This window comes from Rhipicephalus microplus, unplaced genomic scaffold (assembly GCF_043290135.1).
Source record: "Rhipicephalus microplus isolate Deutch F79 unplaced genomic scaffold, USDA_Rmic scaffold_211, whole genome shotgun sequence".
In the NCBI taxonomy this organism is placed as follows: domain Eukaryota; kingdom Metazoa; phylum Arthropoda; class Arachnida; order Ixodida; family Ixodidae; genus Rhipicephalus; species Rhipicephalus microplus.
Genome location: NW_027464782.1, coordinates 210,143 through 215,000, shown reverse-complemented (window position 1 = coordinate 215,000; position 4,858 = coordinate 210,143). Strand labels below are relative to the sequence as shown.

At 58.3% G+C, this 4,858-nt stretch overlaps 1 non-coding gene across 1 annotated transcript; it reads right to left on the bottom strand.

Moving 5' to 3' along the window:
- Positions 1-1,322: 1,322 nt before the first annotated feature.
- Positions 1,323-3,137, bottom strand: LOC142792307 (small subunit ribosomal RNA). The gene has a single exon (XR_012890827.1). It is a non-coding gene; the product is annotated as a small subunit ribosomal RNA (ribosomal RNA).
- Positions 3,138-4,858: the final 1,721 nt, after the last annotated feature.

The window sequence follows — 4,858 nt, the reverse complement described above, 5'->3', positions numbered from 1 at the left end:
AGCGCGGGATGCACGGTCCCATCGACAAGCCTCTCCCGTTTTTACCGTGGCGTCGCGGTTCACCACGGCGGGCGGGTCGGTCTCCTCCGCATAAAAAGGGGGACCCCCGCTTTTTGTTCCACGAAATCGCACAAGCTTTTTTCGCATCCACGGTTTGCCACCGCACACCAAAATGCCGATCCGGCTGCCTACTTTAGCCAACAGGTGGAGCCAGGCGCGCCGTACTTGCGCGGCACTTCCCACGTCCACCGAAGTCGGTGCCAAGGACCACTTCCGGCGCCGGAGCCGCGTACGAGCCTACTCGAGGCGGAAGAACGAAGCCAGCAAGGGCCTGGCCGCAAGTGCGTTCAATTGTCGGGACGTCCAAGTCCCTCGTTCTTCCGTGCTTCCTCTTTCGGCAAGTCGTTGCGGCACCTTCCCAAAGCGCGCAGACCCGCTAATCGCGACGAGCGCGACGTGGCCGTGCCACCTTTCCCTCGGCAGCAAGCAAAACGCCTGGCAACGTCGACGCTCCCCTAACCGCGATCTCGCACCGTGTTTCGTGTGGCGAATTCAAAAGCCGGCCGGCGCTGCTGCAACCATTACGGTCGGTACGCATACGCCGCGGAGGGCGGGACGGTCATCGGAGCGTGCGGTTCCTCCATCGAGTACTGCGCACCTCGGCCGTCGCATCGCCGTGCCATGACCGGCCGCGCGTCAACGCGAACCGGTGCCAGCGAGATCCCTCGCCTGCAAGAACCGACCGGCAGCCTCCGTCACCCGAGGACGCGGAGGCGCTTGCCGCGGACGGCGGGACGGTATGCACTGGTGCACAGCGGACCCGTCACATCGCCAGTTCCTTGACCGACCGCCGACGCTTGTGCCGTTCCTCTCGTACTTGGCAGTCGCCGCGCGATTGTCGGGTCTCGTTCTTGCACGCTCGAACGGTCGGGAGGGCACTCGGCTGGCGTTTCGGGAACGCGCAGCCTCGCCTTCTACCGACGTAACCACGACTCGCCGTTCGCGCTCCGCCGCTCCTGTTTACAGTACTAGGCGGTCCCGCAGTGGTCGGGTCGCGCATTTCGAGCGCTTCGAGCCACGGTGCAGTGGCGGGTCGAAAGCCGACCTATGAGTGCGTTGCGCCGTTTGTACCCGCGTCCGCCACCTGGCCGACCGTCCAAGGTCGCGGTGTTGGCGTCCGCTGGGCGCAACAATTTGTCACGGGGTGCCGCTCCACATTCAGGCAGCCCCGTGGGGAAAAGCCGACCCCGCGTCCAAACGGGGTCAGCGGCAGAAAGTGTCGGGCACAGACGCAGCTGAGGCGCTCACCCTTCACAATCCGTTAATGATCCTTCCGCAGGTTCACCTACGGAAACCTTTTTACGACTTTTACTTCCTCTAAATGATCAAGTTTGGTCATCTTTCCAACAGACCGGCGCAACCGAAAGGCCGCGCCGGACATCGGTCCGAAGACCTCACTAAATCATTCAATCGGTAGTAGCGACGGGCGGTGTGTACAAAGGGCAGGGACGTAATCAACGCGAGCTTATGACTCGCGCTTACTGGGAATTCCTCGTTCAAGGGGAACAATTGCAAGCCCCTATCCCAATCACGAAAGAAGTTCCACGGGTTACCCAGTCTTTTCAGACAGGGATAAAGGCACGCTGCTTCCTTCAGTGTAGCGCGCGTGCGGCCCCGGACATCTAAGGGCATCACAGACCTGTTATTGCTCTGTTTCGTGCGGCTAGGAGCCGCTTGTCCCTCTAAGAAGGTTGTAAGGTGCTGGGAACCCCGCACCTATTTAATAGGCTAGAGTCTCGTTCGTTATCGGAATTAACCAGACAAATCGCTCCACCAACTAAGAACGGCCATGCACCACCATCCACCGAATCAAGAAAGAGCTCTCAATCTGTCAATCCTCCCAGTGTCCGGGCCGGGTAAGTTTTCCCGTGTTGAGTCAAATTAAGCCGCAGGCTCCACTCCTGGTGGTGCCCTTCCGTCAATTCCTTTAAGTTTCAGCTTTGCAACCATACTTCCCCCGGAACCCAAATACTTTGGTTTCCCGGAAGCTGCCCGCCCAGTCATTTGAGTAACTCAGGCGGATCGCTGGTTGGCATCGTTTATGGTCAGAACTAGGGCGGTATCTGATCGCCTTCGAACCTCTGACTTTCGTTCTTGATCAATGAAAACATTCTTGGCAAATGCTTTCGCAGTAGTTCGTCTTGCGACGGTCCAAGAATTTCACCTCTAGCGCCGCAATACGAATGCCCCCGTCCGTCCCTCTTAATCATTACCTTGTATTCCAAAAACCAACAGAACAGAAACGAGGTCTTGTTCTATTATTCCATGCAAGTTTATTCAGGCGACTCGCCTGCGTTGAGCACTCTAATTTTTTCAAAGTAAAAGCACCGGCCATCTCGAGGCACACAATGAAGTGCACCAAGAAAGAACCGCCATGATGTTCAGTCCGAGCCGTCGCATCGGGTAGATGCACTACTCGTCTGGAACTGAGATCCAACTACGAGCTTTTTAACCGCAGCAGCTTTAGTATACGCTATTGGAGCTGGAATTACCGCGGCTGCTGGCACCAGACTTGCCCTCCAATTGATCCTCGTTAAAGGATTTAGAGTGTACTCATTTCAATTACGGGGCCTCAAAAGAGTCCCGTATTGTTATTTTTCGTCACTACCTCCCCGTGCCGGGAGTGGGTAATTTGCGCGCCTGCTGCCTTCCTTGGATGTGGTAGCCGTTTCTCAGGCTCCCTCTCCGGAATCGAACCCTGATTCTCCGTTACCCGTAACAACCATGGTAAGCAAGTAACCTACCATCGAAAGTTGATAAGGCAGACACTTGAAAGAAACGTCGCCGGCTCGTGGCCATGCGATCAGCACAAAGTTATCCAGAGTCACCACACAATACGGGCCGAAACCCGATCGATCTTGGTCTAATAAAAGCACCCGTTACCCAAAGGGCTCCAGGCTCACTGCATGTATTAGCTCTAGAATTGCCACAGTTATCCAAGTAGGAAGAAACGATCTAAGGAACCATAACTGATTTAATGAGCCATTCGCGGTTTCGCCTTATTTCGGCATGTACTTAGACATGCATGGCTTAATCTTTGAGACAAGCATATGATTACTGGCAGGATCAACCAGGTAATCGTTCGACTGCGCGTCCGTCCTCGCCTTCGGCGGGCCGGACGCAGTCTGTGTGCGGCGGAGGCCACCTTCAGGCGCCCCAACACGCTTATTTTGCACTCCGAGATGACGGCGTTCGAGCTCGCTACGGCACAACCTTCCCGAAAGACGAGTGGGAGCCGTGCGGCAAGAAGCACGTTCATGCTCGCTCTTTTTCGTTGCATCGACTCGGTCGCGCCGTGCGGGTTGCCCAAGCCCGCTGCACTGTCGGTGGACCGGCCGGAACTAGCAACGGAGCCGAGACTGCAAAGCCGCCAGACGACGGGTCACGCCCGCGTCTTCGGCGCTTTCGCATCTGAATCGCCCGAGGACGACACGGAACACACCTCGATATCGTGGTAAAACGGCACCGTCCGACAACCAGCCCCTAACGCATCAAGCGGATGAGGCTGCAGACGACTGCCGTGGATTCCCCTGGAGCAGACCCGAGGACACGCTTGACGAGGCCGAAGCCCGCCGCATATCAGACACCCGGTCGCTTTCGCGTACGCCGCTCACGAGAACCCCCACATAATAGCAGCGATAAGTACCCAGACCTCCTTGGGCACTAATACGAGCGTACTCGAGAAAATTTCACCGCGGGTGTGCCCCGAAACGTGTGGCACGTTGAGCGTGCCACAAGTCTACGTCGCTCTCAAACCCGCCGAGGTCGTAGAATTTGCGACCCTACTCACGAAATTCCCACCGAGGATACGGCCGCAAACGTACCGCACCTTGGGTAGGCCACGAGTTTGTGCAACACTACGCTGACGGCACAGCACCGAGGTCGTACGCGCACGCACGGGAAAATTCCGCCGCGGTTTCTGCCGAAAACGTGAGGCACCACGACTCTCTGCAAGTTCGCGTCGACTGCGAAAGACCGAAGTCGTGAACGACGTGTCCGCTACTCGCTGCCGACACGCTGGACACCAAACGTACAACGACTCGACGGCGTCGTAGAGGCCCACGACGCGGTTTTCCTTAACGACGTCTCGGCGTGGCACCGACAGGTTAGAACGGCCGACCAACGTTCCCTGTCCGCCGTTCGGCTCAGTCGAAGGGCTCGGCGACTTCGGCAACGCTGCGAAGCCGCACGGTGACGCACGCCATGTCCCCATTTTTTTTTGTCTTTCTGCGTCTGCCGGGGTGCCCCTATAATAGCAGCGATATGCACCCAGACCGCCGTGGGTCGCTCGCCCCGGCTGACGTGGTTTTTCGTACTCCTGCGGCGGTCGCCGTCAAGCACGTCCAAATACGCTACTTTCGTGGGCGCATTCACGCTCTTTCGCTTCGCCGGAGTGCCAGCACTCACTCTGCCAAAAACGGCGAACATCCGAGCGGCGGTTCCCACTTTTGCGTCGGCGTCGCAAACCCCGCCCCGGCAGACGAGGTTTGCCGTACTCGTGCGACGGTGGCCGGCGGGCACGTCGAAAGACGCCGATATCGTGCGCGAATTGGCGCACCTTGGCTTCACCGGAGTGCCGCCACTGACTCCTCCAAAAACGGCGAAGATCCGAGCGGCGCTTCCCACTTTCGCATCGGCGTCCCGAACTCCGCCCCGGCTGACGCGGTTTACCGTACTCGTGCGACGGTCGCCGGCGAGCACGTGGAAAGACGCCGATATCGTGCCCGAATCGGCTCCGTTCGGCTTCGCCGGAGTGCCAGCACTGGCTCGGCGAAAGACGACGAACATCCGAGCGACG